Source organism: Pan troglodytes, chromosome 15 (assembly GCF_028858775.2).
Source record: "Pan troglodytes isolate AG18354 chromosome 15, NHGRI_mPanTro3-v2.0_pri, whole genome shotgun sequence".
NCBI lineage: Eukaryota > Metazoa > Chordata > Mammalia > Primates > Hominidae > Pan > Pan troglodytes.
The window spans coordinates 54169461-54181795 of record NC_072413.2 but is presented as its reverse complement, the minus strand read 5'-3'; the positions used below and the strand labels follow the sequence as shown (position 1 = coordinate 54181795).

At 36.7% G+C, this 12335-nt stretch overlaps 1 protein-coding gene and 1 long non-coding RNA gene across 3 annotated transcripts in view; both read right to left on the bottom strand.

Moving 5' to 3' along the window:
• PELI2 (pellino E3 ubiquitin protein ligase family member 2) overlaps positions 1 to 12335 on the bottom strand; it is a 178414-nt gene that overhangs the window by 105931 nt on the left and 60148 nt on the right. The gene's annotated exons all lie outside the window — the stretch shown is intronic.
• The window catches only part of LOC129136983 (uncharacterized), a 73803-nt gene extending 61468 nt beyond the window's left edge, over positions 1 to 12335 (bottom strand). The window contains exon 1 of the long non-coding RNA XR_008539008.2: positions 1 to 12335. This exon is cut by the window's left edge and continues 16958 nt beyond it. This is a non-coding gene — a long non-coding RNA (uncharacterized LOC129136983).

Sequence of the window (12335 nt, the reverse complement as noted above, 5' to 3'; positions counted from 1 at the left end):
AAACTTAACAGGTCTTAGTGTTATCAAAATGTTAAAGCATATTGGCTAACAGAATGAATATTCACACAATGGAATATTATATAGCAATGAACAATTATGATATCCAACAGAGGTTATTTCGCTCACAAATATAATGATACATGAAAGTAGTCAGCAACAAAAAGTCTATACTATAGATCCAACTGTACAAAGTACCAAAACTAATCTGTGGTGTTTGGTCAGGATGGGGGTTATCTGTTACTGCTTGGGGGTGGGGGAGTAACTGGGAGCAAGGGGGTCTTTGAGGGTATTGATAATGTCCTGTTACTTGACTTGGGTACTGTAGAAATGGATGTGTTCACTTTATGAAAATTCATCAAACTCTACATGTATGTTTTGTGTACTTTAAAGAAAATCTTCTTAAAATAAAAAATGCTGGGTAAGATCTGTTTATCAGAATTCTCATTCTTCTGCATCTTAAGAGAACCAAATTTAACATTCAGTCTACCTAACTTGTACGACTTAATTATCAATGCTATTTTAGAAATTTTTAGAAATGACATTCTTAGATTTGTGACACTAGAGTAAAATAATAAAATAATTTAATGCTGGGAAAAACTGCTGATGAAGTGGTATGTCATGTTCATGATTTCAATCAAGTACTACAGAATGACTTGAAGAGATTTTTTTTAAATATAACTATTCCTATGAAACCTCAATTTAGAGGTCCAACTCTAATTAGAAAAAAATACACAACTCTTTGTTCAAAATGCAAGAAATGAAACTAATGTTAGCAGACCAGAGAATGCAAAACTGATTTAGATCAGATGCATTTTCACATAAGAATGCCTTATCAAAATGTTGTAATTGGTAAGTACATTCTCCTGTGACGAAAGGCACTGGCTTTCAAAGTTAGTATATTCAACTAATTTAGAAACTGTTCATTGTTAAACCTTCACTGCTGTGATTTAAAAACAAAAACAAAGATACATTTAAATTGTAAAGTTTATAGAGAAAATCTATATTCAAATTATGATGATGCAGTTTTAATTTTTAATCTATCAATGCATTTTAGCTAAGTTTTTTATATAATTAAACTGCCAATAAGTAAGTACAAATGTTAGGTTTCATCATATCCTACACCTATGTATAACTTTTATAACAGGTCATTAATACTTCCCAGAGAAACCAGCATTAATATTAGCTAACATTAATCAACTGCTACCACGTAGTAGGCATATGATGCGTTCCAGGTGTTTCCCATCCTGAGTCACTAGCTGGAGGCAGACTTTATTACTACCAGCAGGGACTTAAGGATTATACATTCCCAACCTGTGAAATCAGGCAGAGAGCCATGGAAGTTGCTTTAGCCAGTGCAACAAAAGCATGTCACTTCCAGGCGGAAGCTTGAAGAGCTATGTTCTCTCTCTTAACTCGTTCTACATAATCTTTGAAGTATACATCAAGATGGAACCTCCATCAGTGTGGCTTCCTGAATTTCCACAAGGAACACAGCCCCCAAGTTAACCCACGATGGACAAAAACTGAGTAGTAAACATGCTTTATTGCTGTCAACTCACTGAGATTTCAGAGTTGTTACTGTACAATAACCTGGTCTCAACTGACTGATATAAATCCCTATTTTATTTTATTTTCTTTGAGACAGAGTTTCGTTCTGTCACCCAGGCTGGAGTGCAGTGGCGAGATCTTGACTCACTGCAACCTCCACCACCCGGGATCAAGCTGTCTCCTGTCTCAGCTTCCCCAGTAGCTGGGACTACAGGCACAGGCCACCATACCCGGCTGATTTTTATATTTTTAGTAGAGACGGGGTTTCACCATATTGGTCAGGCTGGTCTCGAACTCCTGACCTCAGGTGATCCACCTGTCTCAGCCTTCTAAAGTGCTGGGATTACAGACATGAGCCACTGCGCCCAGCCTAAATCCCTATTTTATAAAGTGAAAGATGAGCCACAAAAAGGCATCTTTTGCCCAAGAGCCTACAGATATTAAACAGGGAAACTAAACATTCAAAAAATCTACATTTGAAAGCCCACACTTTCACTCAGTTCTGCTTTTCATAATTTAAAAAATATATAATCAACCATTACATCTTAAAACTCTCAAAAACAAATGCTATGCCTGAAATGAGAAGGAAAAAAGACCAGAGATACACACAAGTTTTTATGCAAAGCTGCTTATCATGATGCTATTTATAATAGAAAAATTTAGAAACGACAATAGAAGGGTTAAATTTTAATGTTAACACACTGAATACATTAACATAATGAAATACTATGCAGTGGCTAAAAACCAAGTTTTCAATGGTCATTTTATGATACAGGGAAATGTCGTAACATAAGAGACGGAAAAAAGGATAGAAAGCAATATTCATAGTATAATCCCAAGATTCCAGAACTAACCTGAACAAAATTTACCAAGCATACCTGATACATAAACTATCTATGCATGTGCCTGTGGGTTTGCAGAATACCAATCCATTAGTTATTGACCCATTAGAACCAGTGACTGTCCCAAAGCAGGTCACACTATTTGGTTACTCATTCAACAAAGTATGCTTGGCAATGGGAGTACAGAAATGAAAGATAGTATCTGCCTTCAAGGAGCCTGCCGTCCAGGAAGACACGAGAAGTCAGCCAACTCCAATGCAGCGTCAGAGCACTTGTGGGGATTTACAAGAGGCACTCTAGGAGTTCACAGAAAGACTTCTCACTGAGGCTGGGAGTGAGGGGAGACGTCCAAGGAGGAAATGGCAGCTGGGCCAACTTTTCCGAATACTGATATTGAGGGCTAGTACACCAGGCTGAAGAACATCCTAGGCAATGACAACGCCCCCTGCCAAGGTCCAGAGGCCAGAGAAAACGCGGCCACCTGCGGAGCACAGAGAAGAGCATGGCGATCCTGCAGGGCTCACCTGGCAGCAGAATGAGCACAGTGTGAACCAGAAGGGAGCTGCCTATCTGAGAGCTCCCAAACCTAGGCTGTCCTCCATCACCTCTAACTTCAATAAAACAAAACCAAAGCTTCCTGAAGCCACTCATTCATGCCTCCCCTGGAACACGGTTATGATCAACAAAGAGCTTATAAATAGGTATCTCTGTGAATCAGTCAGCAATGGGAGGACTTCAAAGAGGATAAAGTACTTTTTCAGAAAAGTTAAGGCCAATCACGCACTTTTAACGTGAAAAGCAAAAGGTGTAACAAAACAGGCCACAACCATTCCAAGTCAGCCACTGGTACCTCAATGATCCTCCCCTGAAGTCTGTGACTTCTTTTCACCTCTACAGAACTTATCCTGATATATTCTCTACTACAAGCGGTCATAACTACCCCTACAACCAAACTACTTAAAAGTCAAGCCTCCATTATTTTTGCTTTTGTAGAACAGGCTCTTTCTACACAGCACCTGATTTTAGACTGACAGCTTATCCTAACACTGATACTTATATAATGTACAAACTTGTCCCTTGTAGGTCTACAAAGCAACTTCCATTTTTATTGGCAAATATCATATTCACTTATTTTAGGGTTGCAGCATTCTAGTTTGGAGATGAATAAATTTCCCAATTCACACCACAGAAACGTGGAAAAATGAGGAGCAGAACCCAGCTTTGGTCTTATCCTTCAGAATATTTTCCACCTGCCATCTGCAGCAACAGACCAACATTCTTGGGTCCTGGGTAGCGCACCTGGCTTAGTGACTTAGGTCAACATACTGAGCTTCCTTGAACTTAACTCCTTCATTTGTTGAATGAGCAGTCAGTTTGAATAAAGTTCCTTCCAACTTTAATGCTCCATGTTTGTTTTTTTAATTTGCAGCAGAAGATTCCTTTCCTCCATGAAAAGATGGGCTGCAAGTGCCTGAATCAGGGTCATAATTCAAATAAGTTTGAGTAGAAGCATAATTATAAATGCAGATAGAACTATTCTTTCCACACTGACATGTTAAAAGCAACTCTAATAAAATTATGCTTTAAGGACAACACAAATTAAATTATTTTTCCAACGAATACATGCATCAAGTCAAAATTATAATTACTGTATATCAGTAATGCAGATAATTACACAGATAATTAAGTTACTGAGTGCTAGAGTCAAGCTTTCCTGCTCTAATGCTCTCCATCCAAAAGAATTTTAAAAGAAACAAAAAACCTCATTCGCTGCCTCTCAATTCTTTCATCTCTTCCCCAACCTTTCATTTCCCCCACCACGAGATTAAGAGCTGCTCAGTAATGTGAGGTATTTTGCATTTGATTTTCCATAAAATAGTATGTATAAGTTTTCTCTTGTGGTTATAACAAATTACCACAAAACTTAGCAGCTAAAAACAATACTAATGTATTATCTCACAGATCTGTTTGCCAGAAGTTCAACAGGCTTGGCTGATTTCTCTGCCTGAGTCTTACAAGGCCAAAATCAAGGGGCTGACAGGGCAGCATCTATGGAGGTTCTAGGGAATAATCTGTTTTCAGGGACATTCAGAGACCTGGCAGGATTGAGTTCCATGTGATTACAGGACTGAAGCCCTTGTTTCCTTGCTGGACAGCTGCCAGGGCTGTTCTCAGCTTCTAGAAGCCACCTGCACTCCTTGGCTCATAGTCCCCTCTTCTTCAGATCCAGAAGCAGCAGGTGGAGTCCCTCTCACGCTCCAAATCTCTCCTGCTCCTTCTTCCCTCACATCTCATGAGTCTTCTCCATTCCCCTTTCACTATTAAGGATGCTTGTGATTACAGTGGGCCCACCCAGATAATCCAGGATAATCTCCCTATTTTAAGTCTCATGACCTTAATTCCACCTGCAAAATCCCTTTTGCCATGTAAGGTAATATATTCACAGATTCCAGTGATTAATGTATGAGCATCTTGGGAGAACGGGGACAGAAATTATTCTCCCAACCACATAATACATGCAGGAAAAAAGAGACAAATGTCCCTTTTTGCTAGAAAACAATGAATAATTCTACCCAGACCACACAGCAAAGCAGCAATTTATGTTAAGTATCAATACATACACACAAAATTAGTTGCTGGTGCTTGAAAAGATGAAACTACATATGCTAGAAAAAAAAAGATTACAGAAAAACAAAAATGCTAATGTCAAACTAGATTAATTGCTGAAACTAACAAAACTGTGATATAATGAAGCAACTCTTCTACTTTCTTGAAGTATTCAGTGGACACTGAAAATCATACCTCAAATTTTAATTTTAAACATACTGTATCTTAAACCCTACTTTAAACACTCTTACACAAATCTGTATAAAGAAATGATGATAAGTAGGTATGCTGCTTCAGATCTTAAATCAGTGAAAGTAACACTGCCTGGCTTAAATACAGCAGCAAAAAGCTCAACATTTTACTTAGGTGGTTTGAAAGAAAATGTATTTAAATAAGAGAGCCTAATGTTTGCTTTGTGAGTAACAGACGTGAAAAACTAAACCAAAAATAAGAAGGAAAAAGAACAGCTCACAAATTACTATACTTACATTATTTGCAACGACAGAATTACCAAAAGAACTACATAAAAACATAAAAGTATTGATTAATCAAATTTTACAGAAAAGTACTGATTAGTCAAAATTAATGGAAATGTAATAGAGGGTTAGTAACAGCCAATTCTTGATCTAAAACTCACTCTATGTAAAACATATAATAGGATAATCACCTAATCACAGATATACTTATTAAAGTTATTCATGTCAGGAGTGATATTATTTAACAACCAGCCTTTTAATAAAAAAAAAGCCATATAAATAAAAAATTGTAAAATATTCCATTTGTTCTCTAAATAATATGAATTACACATTTTATGAAACCGTATCCCAGGTGAAGTAAGTTCTAACAGCAACCATTCATCAAATCATGTGACTCATTTCCAAGTCATCTGTTAATTGTTACAAATTACTGGTATGATCTTTTTATTTGATGTATCTGTCACAAGCTAAGCAATATATGAGCTGTGATTGATATACGAAACCAAATTCTTCCAATAATTTCCCCCATTTAATTTAAGGACAATGAGCAAACCAAGTCTTAATATATACAGATTTTCCCATCACATAATACTGCTCATAGTAAATATTCCATTACCTTCTATTGAACTAATATTAGTTAAATTCTATTTTTTCAGCCCTAATAATACTGAGATTTTATATTCACTATTTCTATTACCATCCAAGCCTTATGAAAATCCCTTATTTATTGGATTGTTCTGTTTAATTTCTGGCTTAATTATACAAAATTTTGTTTGCCTTCAATCTATGGTGCTTTGAAAACAACAATTAGCCAAGTTCTCAGAATCAATAAATTAAAAGGATGTTATTAAAATTTAATTGTATTCCTTAGATTTGTCACCAAATAAGTGCATTTTCTTTTAATTTGCCAGGCAATGTAAGAGTTTTTCCCTTGGAATTAATATTTTGTTTCATTTCAAATTTGTTTGTTCCTCTAATACCTTCTTCTCCATCACAGTTTCCTGTATTTGGTTTATATATTCTATCACTTAGTATTTGCCAAATAAATCTGTCCATTTTAATAATTAAAATTTTTCTTTTTTCTAAAACCATGGAAAAATTCACATTGGTTAGTATATCATGTAATAGAGCCAAACTGCTAAAAAAAATTGTCCAAATGCTATTTTAACAATGTCCATTAACATGAATATTCCCATCTTCGGCTGACCGTTAAAGGTCCAAACAGTCATCTCAATTCCAAGGTCTCAAATATGTTATTTAATTCTCTAGTATTTATTTGATACAAGAGAAATGTAAAATTTCCAAAAAAAAGTTAAGTGGTTTACTTGGCTTATCTTCCTATTGCATCATCCAGAGATAACCAAATATAAGTGAGACAGCATCAAATGAAAACACCTAGAAGTTTTTCTAGAATTTCAGCTAAGACAACTTTTTCTCCCTAATACTATACTTGCACCATCTGTGAAACATTCACAAGGTTTTCATGTAAGTATTTCTCATTGAAACCATTTTTCTTGAGTATGACTAATAAAGTTTAATATATTTCAGATGTTGTTCCTTCCAGCTTCATGAAATCAATAAAAACCATCACACTGTCTTTGAAGTCTTGAATATTGCATTTTAAGTAAATTATTAAAACATTTCTATGTGAAATTGTTGGAGCTATGTCAATAATGACTGAAATTTTACTGCCCTGATTTATAAGTTCTCCAAAATGCATTTTTGCATCTCAGTAGATAAATGTTTTGCAACGATCAGGACCATAAACCCAAACTTCCATGCTACATTCACATAAAAACAATTCTTGAAGTCCTAATAAATACTTTATGTCAGAAAATTATTTTAAACTATACAGTATATTATATTGATACTTCGTAAATTTTTTTTCCTTTGCCTTGTCAAAAATCTCAGATAAAATGTTTTTGGATGTTGTTATTTCAATTTTTTGGAAACTGATTTATGTTTATTATTTTTTGTTGAAATAATCAAATTGTTCTTGATTCTAGACCTACAAATCATTTGTTTCAGGTTTATATTCCTGCATAGTATTAAAGATATTCTTAACTGTGTTTTATTACTGTTATTTTTTTCTTCTCTCAGAGATTCAGAATATTCATGTTTATGACATCTAAAAAAAGAAAACCTTCCCAAACTTCATTGCCTCTTTATTTAAAATAAAATACTCAACAAATTAATTATTGAACTTCTAAGTATGAAACACCACACACAACTAATCCAAGAGTTATAATGCAGTAACAATGAAAGAAACCAAAGAAAGACCTATTTAAAACTCAGTTATTTAAAAGCGGGAGCAATGCGAAAGTCTGAGGCTGATGATAAGCTGATGACTCTCCCGAAGCACCGAGGCCCCAGCTCCATCATGAACGTGCAGGAGATCAACGCCACTCACTGCCATGAGACACAGGCTCGGCAGACAGACAGTGAGCGCTTCCAAAGTGGACCCCAGCACATCCTACAAAATCAGCTAGGGTGAATGAGTTTATGTTGAAAATTATATTGTTAGTTTTACCACTTCTCACGGTTACTGTTGTATTATTCATCAACTGATAAGAAAGTGTTTCAATATTTTATCAACCAGTAGAGCCACAGCAGCCCAAACACGGTGAAGAGCAGCCTGGTTGTAGCAATGACATTAAATGGCCCTCATGTTTCTCTAAACTATCAAAGACCACTAATATTTTCCATTCGGAAATAGGCCAGCTGGAATAAAGTGATTTTCAGTTACTTTTTAAAAGTAAAATACCCAAAAAAGGACATTTCAATAAAGCATAATCTGAGAAGGGAAAACCATTATGAAGAGTTTTCCATAGTAATGTTGCTAAATTTAAAACATGCAGCTAACAAAATATTTCCTATTAGGCACCAGTATCCACACCGTCACCACCACCACCATCATACTATTTACTGGTTAAGTAAGAGCAAAATAGTTGTCCCATATCATAAAAAAGTAAACGAACACATAAACTGACTTGAATTCTCAGTCACATCATGTCACTCCCTCTGCTTCACACCCTTCAATATTTCCACTTATATAAAAATCCAAATTTTCCAGCCAGACCCACAAGACCCCTGGATCTCTGCTTTTTTGGTCAACTCCTCTCTCCTCTCCAGCTCACAGCTCTTGCACCACTTTTTTAGAGGTCCTTCCTTGTACCTTGTCTAAACTCTGTGCCCCCTTCCTCTTAGCACTTTCCACAATGCGCAGTTGAATGTATATCCCATGATTCTTTCTTGTTTGCCTACTCACTAGACATTTAGCTCCATGTGGATGTGTTTGTTCACAGCAGAATATCCAATACCTGGCGTGATGCCTGGCCATGGAAGGTGCTGAATAAATATTTGCTGAATAAATGGATGGGTGAATAAATTGCTAAAAGCCCTATGCCTGTGCAACAGAATGGCCAGAAGTAAAACAGGACTTTTAATTTAAACACACACACACACACACACACACACACACACACACACACACATTACATAATCAGAGAAATACCTCTGAGTATTATTCTAAGAGCAAATACATACATGAATAAACACTACACAAATAGAGATTACACAACAGTAGCACGCACTTGCCATCCTCATTTGACTTAGCCTGGATATAGACATGCATGGAAAACTAAGAGGTCCTGTTTCCCAGCTGCCACGACCACCAGCAAAGGGATATCCCTGTTCTGCCCCCAGAATGTGGGCAGAGAGAATGATTGTGGTGGAGGGAAGAAACAAGACAGCCAAAAGGCAAAGAGCTTAAATCCTAGCAATGAATAACCACACCTACCCTTCTAGGTCCCACTTTCCCAACTCCAATCAAAGATGAACTTTCATTACCAATACTGCAGCATCAAAAATCTCAGGGTACACAAACCACTGTCATTTCAGGCCAGTGTCTGCCAAGTACCATGACATTTACTGGCATTCTTAAGGGGCAATGGGGTGAGTAATAAAGACCAAAAAAAAAAAAAAAAAAAAAAAGTCCACCAGGGTCAGGAAGGGCCCAGAGCCAGAGACGCAGGAAGAAGGATATCCATAGAGCCCAGAGAAAGAGAATCTGGAGTGGAATTAAGATATACCTGGAGAGGCCAAGTGGGCCAATAACCGTGGCAAACAGAGACAGGCTAATGGGTTGGATATCTTGATAAGAGATAAGGAAGTATATCCAAAAATAGAATGAACTGGAGATAATTCTCATTTCCAAGTGAAAATGGGCTGTAAGGAGCACCATATCAGTGGGAAAAGTGGCAAAGAAACTGAAAGAGTTAAAGTACTACAAGCTATAGATGCTACGGGGTCAGGGAGAAAGAGACTCGGGGGTAGGTACCGAGTCACTGAAATATGTTCCACAAACATAAGATGGAAAAAATAACAAAAGAGTGCAATCATTGAAAATCAGATTCAGTTAAAGCCAGGAAGTGGGAGGGGTATCTGAAGAAAAGGTTAAATATGTAAAGGGCTGAGTTCACAACTGGCTGGAGCTCCAAGGTAGAAGGTACCAACAGAGCAGACCCAGCAGCAGCAGTGGCCTGGCACAGCTGGCAGGGATGAGAGTTTGAGAGGGAGCAGGAGTAAGGGGCGGAAGAGGTAGATGGGGGGCGCCAAGGTAGAAGGTGCCAACAGAGCAAACCAAGCAGCAGGAGTGGCCGGGTACAGCTGGCCGAGACGAGAGTTTGAGAGTCTGAAAGGCAACATGGTGTGGTTGATCTGCTCACAATAAATATGTCTGCTCTTAGTTTGCCCATCTCCCTTGGTCATAGTTCAGTGACCCAGGGGAGACCTATCAGAGTCTCTCTCTTGAAAATGTAAACCTTTAAAAGAGATAGAAGCTGGTTGGAGGAAAGTCACTATCTAACACTCTTGAAAAAATATCCATGTGCACCGCTGTTGATACTCCAGTCCTCCTCTCTCTCAAAACCTGGTTACTCAACTTTTCTCTGATTCTGAGGGCTAGCCTATAATAATTTCTCTTACTTTTGTCTGTTTTATCTTAGCCAGAATAATTTCTATTGTTATGAACAAAGTATATTTTCTAATTCAACAGAGCTCCTGCTTGAAGCCAATTTACTCAGTTTCTAATGAGTAAACTGAGGCCCTGAGAATATATTTTTCCCAGATTATAAAATACAGAGGGTCAAGACCTAAACCCAATCTGCCCTACTTTTAGTACTGTGGGTAATATTTTTAAACACAGACTTAGATGACAATTATCAAAAGATTAATAATCTAAATAACTTGGAAGTAAAATCTAGGTATAAAAGTAAAACATAAAAGGCTAAAATGGGAGGAGATGGCAGTGGCTAAAGATTAAAGAAGAGATACTTTTCTCTCAACAGCTGCAAATTTTCATTCTATCACAACATGAAGCATGAGTAATCAAAGCAAGATTTCTATACATTTTTTAAAATGTCAGCCACTGTATTAACACGAACCCAAGATTTTAAAAAAGAGGAAGGAAAAAAAAGAAATGTTAACAAATAGACAAAATTATAAGGACCACATCTAAATACCAGAACATTTCTGGCACTCATCACATGCTTAAAAACATCTGTTTTGGTATCGTTCTTCACCACATATTTTTGGAGTATAAAATGTTTCTCCTACTTCCTTGACCTCTTAAGATTCTGTTGTTATTTTACCTCTTCCTTTCCTCAGAATCTTCGTAAAGTTGGATTTCCTTTGTTTTCCTCATAAAATGTTCCTTCCACCTAAAAATGTTTAGTTTATTTCTCTTTTTCTAGCTTTGGCTTATCTACTAAATATTAATCTTTCTTGTTTCCATGGTGTTTGATATTTTCTTATCTACTCATCCCTCATTAATACAAGATCGTTTCAATTGGCACCTCCTAACAAATTCTTTCAATGGCACTGCTTCAGAAATAGGAGCTTTTTAAAAATAAAAACATTAACAAAGGTGATCTATGTTTACATTGCATATAAATATCACACATGCTTCCATGAAGCCATTCCTTTTTCTTCCAAAAGTGGGTTTTCAGGAAAAATGGAAATCAAGACTCATTTATATGCCAGGTGGTCCAAACTCATGATCAACAGGTACAGCCAGTAGCCCCATATGAAATGCTTCATGTAAATATATTTTATAGAAAATAAGACTATATATTAAGGAATTTATTTAATTAAAGAAACACTGTAATAAATCGACTATGTAACATATATCAATTGGAATAAAAACTCAGATTTTTTTCCTCCACTTATAGATCAGAAAACAAATAACCAGTTGTTTTTAATTAGCATTTTATTCACTTCAAAATTATGAGAAAAAAATATGTATAGTCGGCCTCTTTTATCACTTGGTCGTGTATACTTTTCATCCTTCTATGAGCCACACAAATTCAATTCCATGTACATACAGATTATGTAAAACCACCTACTACACTCAATTAACAGAAGGAAAATAAATCATGAGGTTTATACCCAGATTTAAAACAAAAACTCTTTAGGATAAAGAACATCACATTTCAACTATATCTATTCCAAATCAATAAATGCTAGCTGCTTTGGTATACTAAAGCAGTGCTTCCTAATAGGACAGATTTTACCTGCCCAGCCCTCCCCAGGAGACGGGCTGCAATGTCTTGAGACATTTTTGGTGATTAACAACTGTGGGGAGCAAGAATGCGGGGGTGCTACTGGCACTTAGCGGGTGAAGGCCAGGGAAGCTGCTAAACACCCTACAATGCACAGCACAGCCCCTCACAACAAAGCATTATCCAGCCTCAAATGGTCTGAGAGACTGTCCTACATGAAAAGACGAAAGGAAAGAGAGCAGCGGACAAGGAGTATCTGTGAGTCACTGTTTGCCAGCACCCTCCCAACTCTTGACAGACCC